The sequence below is a fragment of the Ursus americanus genome, chromosome 23, assembly GCF_024610735.1.
Source record: "Ursus americanus isolate L20-20 chromosome 23, mUrsAme1.1.p, whole genome shotgun sequence".
Taxonomy (NCBI): domain Eukaryota; kingdom Metazoa; phylum Chordata; class Mammalia; order Carnivora; family Ursidae; genus Ursus; species Ursus americanus.
In genome coordinates this window covers 41,998,776-42,013,931 of record NC_142149.1, presented here as the reverse complement: position 1 = coordinate 42,013,931, position 15,156 = coordinate 41,998,776, and the positions used below count along the sequence as shown (strand labels likewise).

The 15,156-nt window shown below is 36.4% G+C and overlaps 1 protein-coding gene and 1 pseudogene across 3 annotated transcripts in view; one reads left to right on the top strand and one right to left on the bottom strand.

The window, feature by feature from the left end:
• NSRP1 (nuclear speckle splicing regulatory protein 1) overlaps positions 1 to 15,156 on the bottom strand; it is a 53,850-nt gene that overhangs the window by 16,601 nt on the left and 22,093 nt on the right. The gene's annotated exons all lie outside the window — the stretch shown is intronic.
• Positions 2,750 to 2,829, top strand: LOC123777217 (small nucleolar RNA SNORD116; annotated as a pseudogene).

The window sequence follows — 15,156 nt, the reverse complement described above, 5'->3', positions numbered from 1 at the left end:
TGTGTAGATAATAAAATTATTTAACTGGGTGCCTGGGTGGCTCAGTCAGTTAAGTGGCTGCCTTTGGCTCAGGTAATGATCCCAGGGTCCTGGGATTGAGTCCCGCATCAGGCTCCTCACTCAGCGAGGAGCCTGCTTCTCCCTTTCCCTCTGCCCCTCCCCCTACTTGTGTTCTCTCTCTCTCTCTCCTCTCTCTAATAAATAAATAAAATCTAAAAAAATTATTTAATCAATTTAATGTTTGTTTCATTGGGATGCAGTCAGACAGATATGATCTAATTAAAAGGGAAATGGTTGTTAAAACCTTCACAATTAGTTCAGATAAATGCAAGAGAAACCACAGGATTGTGCATTTCTTACATCACCACGCATGTTTAGATGGGTTGACTCGTGGGCTGTGATAACTGCCAGAAGAGACACAGCTTTATGTATTACTAGAGCTCCTTCACCAATACACAGAATATAGTTTAATGACACTGGTAAAGAAATAAGATACTGGACTATTAATTTATATTATTGAATCACCTTTCTTCAGTCACAAAAATTTTTTATAAAATTAAACAAAACATTTTTTTAAAAATAAGAAAAAATAAAAGTTCAGAAAAAGGGTTCTGAATTTTTGGCAGAAATCAATCTTTTTCCATAACTAAGTCACAAATTTAAAAAAAATCACATATAGCCTTCTTTATGAAATAAGATGTTTACCTATCCACTTACCCAAAATAGTTCTCAACTAAAGAAAAAACAGTTAAAGAATCAATCTTTCCTCCAACAGCTTATGGCTATAATTTTCGGTTGTGCTCTGAGAACCTAGAAATGAAAACTTCCTGTTCTTTATTATTCTAACTTAGCAACAGATCATTTCTACAACTCAGCAATCTCCACCATGAGCTTTGTTTGTCCACATTCACATGACTCTTTTGTAAGTACAAAGCCCGTTTAAGAGTTGCAAAAAACACACAAAATTTTTATTATATAAGCTCAGAAAGAAAAAACGGACATGGCTATCAGCAGAAAATTTAGAAAAGAGAAAATATAAATGACCACTAACTGTATGAAAAAACGTTCAATCTTACCAATAACTAAGGTGATGAAAATGAAAATATTAACTTTTATCATCAATCAAATTGATACAGATTTTTAAAGTTATATCATCCAACACTGGCAAGGTAAGGAGTAAATATATACTCCTACATTGTGAAAGTGTGAAATGGTTCCAATTTGGCAAAATGTATTAAAAGCCTGAAAAAAATATCCATTTCTTTTGAATCAGTAATTCCATTTTCAGGAGTTATTTGTATGGACATAAAAAAAGATATACAAACAGATTTAGGTGCTCTTATAGTCACTGTATTATATAATGGGATATCCATTCACATTAGTGAAAAACTTGAAGCAATCTAACTTTCAACATTAGAAGATCAGTTAAGTAAGTTGTATACTCTTCAACACAAAGCTCTGCAGCCATTTAAAAATCTGTTTCAGGGGCGCCTAGGTGGCTCGGTTGTTAAGCGTCTGCCTTCGGCTCCGGGCGTGATCCCAGAGTGCTGGGATCAAGCCCCACATCGGGCTCCTTGCTCTGCTGGGAGCCTGCTTCTTCCTCTCCCACTCCCCCTGCTTGTGTTCCCTCTCTCGCTGGCTGGCTGTCTCTGTCAAATAAATAAATAAATAAAAATCTTTAAAAAATCTGTTTTCAACAACATTTAATGGTATGGGCAAACTTTAATGCTATACCCATGTCTGTCCATGGTCACTACTCAAGAAGTAGGCCCCCTGCTAATAATAATAATCATCCCCTCACATACTATGGCCACACTGCTTCTTGTGTCTTTTACCTTGATTAAAACCTTCCCATGAAGTCCTCTATAACCCCTGCATTCTCATCCTCTTTGATGAACCTTTATTTCCTTGACTGAAACTGGTTCTTCTCCAAAGATACCCTTTCTTTTGAGGCTGCTCACAGCTTACATACTTCACATTAGGAAGACATTGTGTCTCCTCCTGATTCTAGTGTCATACACTGTGGGTAAAAGTAAAACCCCTACACCTTTGAAGTTCATGCCACATGACTGTTACCTTTATCCCTTTTTACTTTCAATTTATGAATCCTTTATTACTATCTCTGGCACCTTGATCTCAGTTTTCTTTTCTACTTTATATCACGCCATCATCATCAGATAATCCATACAACACCCTGACCTGACCTTGTTTTCCTCAGGTCCAGTTATTACGGTTTCCTCTCCACGTAGCCAGCCTATCATTGTCACTCTTGTCATTATCTGTGACTGCCCCAGCTCTGAAACTGTAAATCTGGACAACCAACCCAACAACAAACACTACTTTTCTACCAAATTTCACTGTATAGAAGATGTGTATTATTTCACATCCGTATATTGATAAAATCAGGATACACTTTATAATCAGCAGGCATCATCTAACTGCTGTTGACCAAGAGGCAGTCTTAATAGCTGGGTCTACCTGCGTGTATGTAAATACTAAAACTGTTAGCACCAAAACCTGCAGAATGAATATCATCAAGTGTTGGTGGTACAGCATTTCTTAAAATTGTGCAGTTATGTAGAGATAATTTACTTTGGACTCCCACTTGGGATTACTACTTAACATGCCTAGGTCACTACCTCCAAACATCCTCCTTAATGACCATTAAGCTCAATGTCAGAAAGAATGATAAATCTGGAAAAACATAGTCATCAATGAGTCTGAGTGAAGAAGTCAGTCCAAAAAAGACTGATTGATGATGACTCCTCATATGCATTCCTTGGAAAATCTGAACAAAATGAGAACTCACTATGATTAAGAAAAAAAACAAACAAAAAACTGTGGATTTGAAAAGTTTTAGGGATCCCTTAACTAATTATTTTTATTCATATTTTGCTTTTTAATATATGTATAAGAGTAACCAAAGGTAAAAATTTACATCTTAAGACTAAAAGAACTCTTTCAATATTGTATTGTAAATGTATAATTAGAATTCTAACTCATAAGACTACCATAGTTTAATTGCTAGTTTTCTTAATGATGTATAGACTAACAGTGCAACTTCACAATGTTTCAGATTTCCATAAACTACATAGATAGCTCTCTTGCTCATTTATTTCCACTATATCTTTTCTTTGATCTTATGGATGCCACTAATCCCTTGATTTTTCTATTTTTTGTTAAGACTCTTAGGGGCACCTGGATGGCTCAGTCAGTTGGGTGTTTGCCTTTGGCTTAGGTCGTGATCCCAGGGTCCAGGAATCGAGCCCCGCACTGGGCTCCCTGCTCCGCGGGGAGCCTGCTTTTCCCTCTCCCACTCCCTCTGCTTGTGCTCATTCTCTCTCCAATAAATGAATAAAAAATGGAATCTTTACAGTAGTGAATCTTCAACTACTCTTGCCAATAATCTCAACTCCCACTGCCCATCTTTTGCACCTATTTGATAAACATGAGTCCTGAATCCATGCAACTACCTGCTGTCTATAGTAAGGCAGCTAAGCACTCCTGGAAAATATTTCTTAGCTTCCAATTGTAACTGGGTTCTAATGGTATTTACCAAATCTCCTCTTTTACTAACCAAGTCTCTCTTTTTTCTCTACCAACTATATTCAGGCCTCCTCTCTTTGTAAACCTCCTACACCCTGTCAACTTTCCCTATACGTGACATTACCACTACCTTTAAAAATTATTATGAAAGGGACACCTGGATGGTTCAGTCAGTTAGGCATCTGCCTTCAGCCCTTAATTTTTCTATTTTTTATTAGAATCTTTGGGGTGCCTGGGTGGCTCAGTTGGTTGGGTGTCTTCCTTCGGCTCAGGTCATGATCTCAGGGTCCTGGGATCGAGTCCTGCACCGGGTTCCTTGCTCAGTGGGGAGCCTGCTTCTCATTCTGCCTGCCGCTTCCCTTGCTTGTGTGCGCTAACAAATAGATAAAATCTTTAACGACGTTACTATGAAAAATCATGTACAAAAAGTGTACAAAAAATAACACAGTACTTGTGAATTCATCACTCAGCCTAAGAAATGGAACATTATCAGTAGAGATGAAGTCAATACATATCCTTCCATAAATCTCATCTCCCACCCTTTCCACCCTAAATTTTGTTTATATAATCTCCTTGCTTTTTGTTAGTTTTGCTACATATGTATTGAAGGAGTTCAGGACATGGCCACCCCAAAATATGCTCCTTAGGCATACTGATTATTCTGAACTGAAAACACTTGAAAATTCCCATGTGAAAGGTGTCTTCCTTGTACCAGAAGGAAGAAGCAAACTTATTATTGAAGATGGGGAGCCAAGGCCAAGAGAAATCTAAACTCACCTTGTTAAAATAACTACCTTCCTTAGTCTATACATATATTTTAGTTACTTTCCCACAATTTCTACTCTGTTCACCCTAGTCTATAAGCACTTATGTCACTTCTTTGGGTCTTCATTTTTGTGAGGGCTCCCATGTAAATATAAAATGAGCTTTGCCTTTCTCCTGTTAATTTGTCTGATATCAGTCCCAGCCAGAGACTATGACGGTGGAGGCATAGTTACCTTCCTTATAGTATGTCTCTAAATGATGTTAATTTTGCATGATCTGAACTTTTATACATTCTCCCGCTAATGAACATTTATTTGGGTTATTTCCTTCCCCCCTCCCCCAAAGAAAGCAGCTATGAACACTGTCCGTGTGTCCTGATACACATGTATAACCAAACAGGAGAACTGCTACGTTGTAGGATATCTATCTTTAACTTCATTAAATACGGACAAATTGTCCTCCAAAGTGGTCTAACCAATTTACACTCCCACCTACAGTGTATAAATATTTTCCATTAGTCTTGTGAACATTTTATATTGTCCATACTTTTCTGTATTTTCTTTTTTTTAAAGGTTTTATTTATTTATTTGACAGAGAGAGCGAGAGAACATAAGCAGGAGCAGCAGGAGAGGGAGAAGCAGGCTCCCCGCTGAGCAGGGAGCCCGATGAGGGACTCGATGCCAGGACCCTGGGATCACGACCCGAGCCGAAGGCAGACACTCAACCATCTGAGCCACCCAGGCACCCCTTTTCTGTATTTTCTAAATGGTCTAAAGGAACATGTATTTTTTTATATAATAGGAGATCACTATAACTTATTAAGTAACCAGAAATTATTCTAATTTAAGTAACAAAAGCAACTTTAAGATCCTACTCAGAACTGAAAGTTAATTATGCTTAGTAATCCTGACCAGCTGTGAAATATAAAGTGCCACCTGCCTTTGTGTGGTCAAAGTTTCTAATTCTACACCTTTAGTCAGTTAGTACTTAATGTTGCTAGTCACTCAAAGCCAACGTTCAAAGAACTGAACCAAACTAATACCTTTATGTAACTAAAGAGCAATTAACACCAACCTAATGGCATTTATTCATTCACTTAAGTATTTACTGAGCATATGCCATGTGCAAGGCACTATTCAAGGTATCGGTCAAACAACAATAAACAAAAACCCTTGCCCTCAATGAACTTACAGGGGAACAAAAACAGAGAAGCAAAATATGTCAGATGTATTCCACTCTATGCAAAAAAAAACAAAGAAAGGTACAGAGACTAAGGAGAAGACTGAATTTAAAATAAGACACTCAAGGAAGGCCTCAATGAGAAGGTGTCATTTGAACCAAGACCTGACAACGGTTAAGAAAACAAGTCACAATATCTGGAGAACAATTTTTCAAGCATAGAGAATAGGCAAGGGCATGGCTAACATGTCCAAGGAAGTGGACATGGATCAGGGTGAACGGAGAAACTTACTACAGGTATGAGAGAAATCATGGTCTGAGAGAGTCAAAGAAATATCTATGGAAGGGGAGATCTAAGCCAAATTTAGAAAGAAAAGTAACACAGGAAAAAAAAGTTGTATTATATAAAGGAAACCCTATAAAGAAATACAATGACATAGGGGCGCCTGGGTGGCTCAGTAGGTTCACCGTCGGACTCCTGATTTTGGCTTGGGTGGTGGTCTCGGGATCATGGGATTGAGCCCCACATAGGGCTTATGCTTGACGCGGTGTCTGCTTGGGATTCTGTCTCTCCCTCTTCCCCTTTCCCCACTTGCGCTCTCTAAATAAATGGAGTCTTAAAAAAAAAAGATATACAAAGACATAAACATGGCAAGAAAGGATGAAGAGATCAATATGATTAAAGCAAATGACTTCTGTATGGGTGCTAAGAACTACAATTGGACCCAGACTACATTATGAAAAATAGAACCCAAAATGTGATGCAAAGACAAAAAAGAACTTTTTACTAACTGAATGAAAAGTCATTTAGAAAAATGATCTGGAATCAATGTAATAGGGGTAACAGGGAATTAGACTAGGGGCACTGAGGTTGTAAGACTACGGCACATGGGATAAACTAGGTGATGCTCCGGAAGAAGCAGAACTCGGACGGAGACGGGCACAGAAGGAATGCAGAACACAGGACCAAACATGGTATTAAAGTTTCTAAGCTAGGAGACTGCAGAAATAGTGATTAGAGGTAGAATCATACATACGTTCTGTATAGATCATTTCATCCAGAGCTGTGTTTTTAGAATGATTACAAACTGAACAAAAAAATTATACTCCTTATCCAAAAGACATAAATGTACGTTTTTGAAATCTTATGACAATAGTTCTCCATTGAGAACTCAATTATACCTCATATACAGAACATGATCCTCATAATTTGACCTCCTTCAAATACTTTATCACATCCTAAGTGGAGAACCTTCTGATTTATTCTACATTTTTCTCTAATATCTAAACATTTGGGTTTTGAAGAATAGGCAAAGAACCTAACAATGTATTCATCTGAAACAGTTCCTTAGGAAGGCAAGTTTTAAATCCATGGAAATATGATAGGCTACTTATTAAAATGATGTGGAAACAACAGTCTGCCTTTTGAAAGAAATATTAAAACTCATTTCTTACCTTACCTCATTCTGTTTAACAAACACCAAAATACATTCCAGACATTATTAAACATTTAAATGTAAACACAAGTTGCAGAACCTTTAAGTTTTATTAAAAAGTAAAATGACAATATAGCCATACGAAGGACTCAGAGCAACCAGGACTCTCATATATCAGTAGTGGAAATGTAAAATGGTGCACCAACTTTGGAAAAGAATTTAGCAGTTTCTTGAAGAGTTAAACATACACCTACCATGCAATCCAGCCATTTCACACCTAAGTATTCATCCAAGAGAAATGAAAGTATAGGTCCATACAAAGACTCGTATACAAACGTTCACAGCCATTTTACTTTTAACAGCCCAAAACTGGAAACAATCCAAATAATCATCAACAGGTGAACAGATCAATTGTGGTATATTTATACGATAGAATACTACTCAGCAAGAAAAGAGTGGACGACTGAAACACACAGTGTGAATTAATCTCAAAGTAATTATGCTGAAAGAAGCCACCCACACCCCTCAACCAAAGTATATACTGCATGATTCCATTTATATAAATTCTTCAAAATGAAAACTATAGTTATAGAAATTAGATCAGCAGTTGCCTGAGTGTTGGAGAGGGGGATGGGAAGGGGCAAGGAGGAACTACAAAGGGACATAAGGAAATTTGGGGGTGTGATAGGTATGTTAATTATCTTTATCATAGTGACAGTTCATGGTATATACTTATGTCAAAATTTAACAAACTGTATACTGTAAATAGATGCATGTATATATCAATTATACCTCAATAAAGCTGTTTTAAAAAGTAAAATAACATCTGGCCATACACAAAAAACTGTAGACTCTTTTTATCTGCGGTGGGTAATTTTAAATAAAAAACTATATAATAATAACAATTTTAAAATAAAATGAGCTGTGGTTATTACAACTGAAAAATTTGGAAGAGGAAGAGAGGATCTGACCCAATGACCCAGTGTTTTAGAGAATCAGTTACAAGAAAGCCTCAACGAATCACCTCAGGGAGAACAAAAGGGCATATTTAGAAACTAAAGCCAGGAGCCAAAAGATGTCAAACCAACTACATATAAGGACAGGTACAGAGCAAATTCAGAGGCAGGAATGTAGTAGCAGAGGCAAATTATTAAGTAACAGATGAACAGAGTGACAGAGACAAGCTAAAGAGCATGGTCCAAGTGTACGAAGCAAATCATTCCTGGAATGCACAAAAACACTAAGATATGAGGCTGATTTTAAGAACAGAAAGCAGGGTAGCCCAAATCCGGTGAAGCTGGAGAGCGTGTAGCCAGAAACAGGTCATAGTCAAGTAGACTGCGGAATGAACAAAAGCTGTGCACAAGAAAAGGAGCCCACAGAAAAATTCTTCTCAAAGTAAGGTGGGCTGTTCCATCTGGCTTTTATCTCTGGTTGCTCAAAGAGAAATGTCCTTAATCCCAACAAAACACCCTTAGTACCTTCTGAAATTTTAACTTCTCTCAGAAGTGAAGATATTTTAGTTTTAACCTGAATTATATATAAATTCACTTTCATAAGTATTAAAAAGAGCTCCCTGAAAGCACAGATCTTATCTTATTCAAACTTCTATCAGTAGCACCCAGTATAATGTCTTCTATACATCAGATGCTTAAATAATGATAGTTAAAGGTCTGAACAAGAAAACCATCAAAAAAAATGTGCACTGAAACCTACATTATCCGCTTTCTGAATTATCACTTAATATTCCTAGGCCAGTTTCCCTCCATTGCCTAGGACCTCCCATTGTTCCTTTCCCGCTGTCAAGAGAATATGTGATCCCTAAATGGAAAACAACCAGTAAAAGCTTATATTAATAATTAGAAATAATTAGAAAAATTAATTTGTGGCAAAAAAATCTCATACAATCAAAAGCCAAATGTACACAATTTTTAAAATTAGTCATACTCAGCTTACAATTCTTGGTAAGATATTAAGCCATGCTCCCTCCCTTTGAAATTTTTCTACAACTGAGAGGTTGGATATAAGAAACAAACAAACAAACAAACTGTGAAAAATCCCTGGGGAAACAAACACTGGCTTGTCTGGACAGAGGAAGGGAAGAGTAGTAACCCAGAGCTGAACAGTATATGGCACACAAACTGGGGGGCTGGACGATGGAGAGCTTTTCAGAAATGTCTCTCTCCAGTCACCTCATGCAAAAAAAGCAATTGCTCAGAGGTAATGTGAGAGCAGCACTCCAGTTTGGCTGGGGTGGCAACCCCAATCTTTTCTCTGTTTGGGGGTCCTGGGATCAGGTCTGTGTAGGCTCTATACTCGGTGGGGAGTCTGCTTCTCCCTCTCCCTCTGCCTGCTGCTCCTCCTGCTTACGCTCTCTCATTCTCTCTCTGTCAAATAAATGAATAAAATCTTAATAAATAAAGGTGATTTGAGATTCAATTTTAAAAAGAAACAACTTGAAATTATATAGAAAACAGAGTTAAAATGAAAATATTAAGAAATGGGTGAATGGATTAATGGGTACAGCTGAAAAATGTTTTCGTGAGCTACAATTATTAGGCTAAGAAACACTTCTGAAACATAAGAGAAAGGGATAAAAAAGAATTTTTTAAAGGTACAAAGACATGATAGAGTATTAACTTCGTAAAAACAGAAGATACAGAAGATGTGTAAGTTAAACAGATTCACAGAAATATATGAATAACTGAGAATTTTCTAGAATTAAAAAATGTCAAATTGAACAGCTTGTGAGTACCGAAGAGGATAAATAAAGCACATACATATAAACAACACCTTGATATATACAATGGAATTTAAGAGAATCAAAGACAAAAGAAAATTCTAAAAGTTTCTAACAAGGAAGAGTAGTTCACCTATAAAGGAATAAAACCAAAATGACATCAGGTATCTCATCAGAAACACAAGATTAAAAGTAATCCTTAAAATTACTCTATGGAGTAATTTTAAAATGTTGATAGAATTTTGAACCAAAAAGTTTATATCCAGATAAACTATAATCAAAAGTAAAGATATCTTAAGCACACAAAGTTTTAGAATATTTCCTATATTAAAGGCCCTCTTTGAAAATACTAATTAAAGGAACTATTCCCAACAAGAATGATGTTGTGAGATACATGAAAGTTCAACAAATACAGGGCGCCTGGGTGGCTCACTCAGTTAAGCGTCTGCCCTCAGCTCAGGACATGATCCCAAGGTCCTAGGATTGAGCCCCTGAACCCTGCATCTAGGCTCCCTGTTCAGTGGGGAGCCTGCCTCTCCCTCCCCTGCTTCCCCTGCTTGTGCTCTGTCAAATAAATAAATAAAATCTTTTTTTTTAATAAATAATATCTTTAAAAAAGTGGACAAATAATTTAGTAAAACTTAGTATTATCTTCAAAGAGGAATAAAACATGTAACCAAAACAATCCAGAGCCAAAAATCTAGGGAAGTTATGTATGACAGAACTTTGTGGAATAACTAAAGTGTTCTACCTATATCTGTGTTGTCCAATATGGTAGCCATTAGTCACATGTGGCTATGGACAGCATGAATGTGGCTAGTGTGACTGAAGAACTTCTAAATTTTAAGTTTAAAGTTAAAATTCTCTGTAACTAGTGGGTACTGTATCCGACAGCACAGATCTTAGTATGTTTCAAAAAAACTTTACTTAAAAAAAGGCTGCTGGCTCAAAGGCCATAGTTGCCAACATCTCACCTGCTAGGTGATATGAATACAGTGATGACCAACGACCAAAATTCTAACTAAAACAGAGCAAAATGTGTGACTTTCAAACTGAAAAGAAAATTTAATCTATTCAATGGGAAAAGGAAAAAAACCAAGAAATACGATAAATAAAAAAATACAAAATGTGACAAAAAAGTTCTAATACAACATTCCAATACATGTAATTGAGTTAAACTTACTGATCTAAAGAGAGCGTCTTAAGATTGGATTTTTTCTTTTTTCTTTTTTTTTTTTAAGATTTTATTTATTTGACAGAGAGAGAGACAGCCAGCGAGAGAGGGAACGCAAGCAGGGGGAGTGGGAGAGGAAGAAGCAGGCTCCCAGCGGAGGAGCCTGATGTAGGGCTCAGTCCCAGAACGCCGGGATCACGCCCTGAGCCGAAGGCAGACGCTTAATGACTGAGCCACCCAGGCGCCCCCTAAGATTGGATTTTTAAAAGATGTAGGAATAGGAGGTCAATAGGGATGGCCTAAATTCAAAAAGGTACAGAAATGCTGAAAATAAATGGCTGGGAAATACAAAGGACAATTGTGAACCAAGACCTTCACAGTAATTAAAAAATTAAACAACAACAACAACAACAACAGAATCGAAGGCAAAAACAAAGGACAAAGTAGGGTACTGGATTATATATGGAAGGAAAAACAGTATTGTATCCTGAACTAAAAAACACAAACATTTACTGTCTACAATAAATAAAACACCAAGACAATTCAACAGGGGAAAGAACAGTCTTTTCAATAAATGGTGCTGGAACAACCAGATACCCACATGTGAAAGAATGAAGTTGGATACTTACCTCACGCCATAGAGAAAAAACTCAAATGGATCATAACCTAAAAGTAAGCACTAAGACTATAAAACTTAGAAAACACAGGAATAAATCTTTGTGACCATGGGCTACACACTACATGACAAAATTTGTGAGACATACTGAACCAAGAGTACAAGCAACGATTGGAAAAAAAAAGACATAAATTACATTTCAACAGAATTAAAAATAGTTGTGGACATCATCAAGAAAGTGAAAACCCACTGAATGGAAGAAAGTATTTTCAAATCATAGATATGGTAAGGGATTTGTATCCAGAATAAGAAATTCTTACCATTCAACAATGAAAAGACTAAAACCAATTTAAAAATGGACAGAGGACTTGAACACTTGAATAGACATTTCTCCGAAGATATATAAATGGCCAGCAAGCACTTGAGAAGACGCTCAGTATCACCAGTCATCAAAGAAATACAAATCAAAACCACAATGAGATGTCATTTCACACCCACCAGAACGGCTAAAATAAAAAAGAGTAGTGTTGATGAGGTCATGGAGAAACCGGAATCCTTAAATGTTACTGGTGGAACTGCAAAATGGTGCAGCAACTTTGGAAAACTGTCTGGCAGTACCTCAAAAGGTAAACAGAGAGCCACATATAACCGAGCAGTTCCACTCTGAGGTACATACTCAAGAAAACGGAGAACATGTCTATACAAAAACCTGTACAGGAGTGTTCACAGCAGCATTATTCTTACTAACCAAAAAGCGGAAACAATCCAAACGCCCATCAAGGTGAATGGATAACAAAATACGGTGTTCGTATATCCATACAACAGAGTATCATTTGGCCACGAGAAGGAATGAAGTACCGATAAACACTACAACACAGATAAACCCTGGAAGCATTGTGCTGTGTGAAAGAAGCCATGTTTTGTGACTACAAAAGGCCACATACTATATGATTCCACTTACCTGAAATCAAGAATAGGTAAACCCACTGAATAGGAGATAGAAAGTCCATTGGTAGTTTCCAGGGGAGTGACTGGTAATGGGCACAAAGTTTCTTTTTGGGCTAACAAGAACGTTCTAAAATTAGGTAATAATAATGACTGCACAACTCTGTGAATATATTAAAAGCCACTGCATTTTATGGCATGTTTATTTCTTTGCAATAATGTTACAAACACATACATGTACAAAGCAATAACTCTCAATCAACATCAACAACATCAACCATTCTGAAACTAATAGATCAACAGGAAAAGATTCATTATAGAAAATACAAGTAAGTTCAAACTAACAAATATTTAGAGAATTCACGTACTGTGGAAAGTATACATGCTTTTCAAACACACAAGAAGCATTTGCAAAAACGATGTGCTGGCCACAAAGCAAATATCATATAATCTACGTTCTTTGGTTCTAACAATAAAACTAGAAACCTGTAACCAAAAAAAAAAAAAAAAAAAAAAAGGAACAAAAATATTAAAAAAAAAACAACAACCTCCACCTGTATGTCTAGAAACTCAAAAGCCATAGTTCTAAATCCTCAGGTTAAAGAAGACATTATAAAGGAAATTACAAGATAATTAGAAAAGTGCAACAACAAAAATAGTACATAACAAAATTTGTGAGACAACTAAAACAATACTTTAAAAAGTCTACAGATTCATATGCTTACATAAGAAAGATTAAAGTTCAACCGAAGTTGAAAAAGTATCTATAGGAATAACTCAAAAAAACAAAGGAAACAAAGATCTGGGCAGAAATCAATCAAACAGAGTTAGAAAACCACAAAATCCATAGATGAATAAAATCAAATGCTAGTTCTTTGAAAAGATTAATAAGACAGAGAAACTTCTGGCAAGATTAATCAAGAAAAGTGAAGAGATACAAGTGATAATAGATGAAAGATTTAAAAGTACTATCATAATACTGTAATATTTAGCTTTACAATATTACGTTACAAAAGATCCTAATATTTATGTTAATAGATCTGAAAATCTAAACAGAATGGATACATTTTCTTAAGTTGGTTAAAGAATCTGAACAGACAGACCAGGGGCCCCTGGTGGCTCAGTCAGTTAAGAATCTGCCTTTGACTCAGGTCATGATCTCCCTGCTCGGCAGGGAATCTGTTTCACTCTCCCTCCCTTTGCCCCTCCCCATCACTCGTTCTCTCTCAAATAAATAAAATCTTAAAAAAAAAAAATCTGAACAGACCAATAACCACAAAGACATCCTCTCCCAAAGAGCTGTAAACCCTGATAGTTATACAAGCTGAATTCTCCCAAATTTTCAAAGAGCAAATAATCCCCGTTTTCTACAATTTGTTACAGATAACAGAATACAAAGAGAAATACCTAACATGTTTATATGGCTGACATCATTTTGATTTCAAACTAGACAGTAATAAGAAAAGAAGAGAGATGTTTGTGTTTTCTTAGAGTCTGTATTTGTCTACTCGGCATCCACCCACCACAAGGCCAATTATATTAACTGTATTTTCTTATTTTCTGTATTCTTGATGCTCTGGCATTCGTGACCTCGCTGACTAGGGAGAAACTCGCTCTCCTACAGCTCGCCAGTTCCTAAAAGATAGCAAAGGATTAGCCCAGGAATGTATCTTTTCTATGTAACTAACCAACCTAGAGCCCAAACTCTGCATCATCTCCTTCACCTGGCTCTTATACTCCAGGAGGGACTATTCCTCTGCCCTAAGCACTAAGGATCAGGTATCAGCAACTGGAGATCACCTCTACAGCCCAGAGAGCCTGCCAACATTATTCAAACTAGCCAATTCCAAAGTGTTTCCCCTGCCCTGCCTTGCCTTTCCCCTTGTTCTTGCTTTTGTCTCCTGACTAAACCTGGTGCTTCCCATGTCCCTGTATGGAGTGGCACACTCCCTGCTCTTGTTAACAGTGATAATCATTCAATGCACTGACCTCTCCATGTCAATGTCACCACCATAAATTAAAATCTGCAGGCAAATTTTGAGATAGTAACTAAGGCCCATGTCATTTATGAACATAGATGTCTGAAAACCCTAAATGAAAAATTAGTGAATTGAATCTGTTAGTATATTATAAATAGCACATACTGCTCAAAAACAATTTACATAAGAAATTCAAGAACGGTTTAATATTTGAAAATCTATCAATTGTAATCACATTATGGACTACGGGAGAAAATGACTATTTCAATAGATTCAGAAAAGGCATTTGATAGTTTTAATATATATTTACGATTTATTAAAAAATTGCCAGTAAACAATGAACAGAAGGAAAATTCCTTAATTTGATAAAGCCTATATACTAAAAGCTAATACACATCAAACTTAATCGAAAACTTCAGAATCATTCCATTTAAGATACAGATAAGAAAAAATGCCCCTTGGGGCTTTGTTGAACATATTACTGGAGGATGTGGCTAATATAATAAAATGGGGGTGGGAGGTGGGACCAAGGAATAAAGATTAGAAGAGATGAAGCAGATGGTGTAGACAAATTATTATAGTAAATGAGTTTAGAAAGACTGCCAGATACAAGAAATCAACTTACAAAATCAATAGCATTGCTCTGTACCAGAATAGTCAAATGGAAAATAAAGTACCATTCAAAATAGTTATATGAAATATCTAGGAATTAACTTAAAGATAAGGCAAAGAACATTAATGGGGTGAAAAATCACCTCATAAAAAAGTCTAAATGA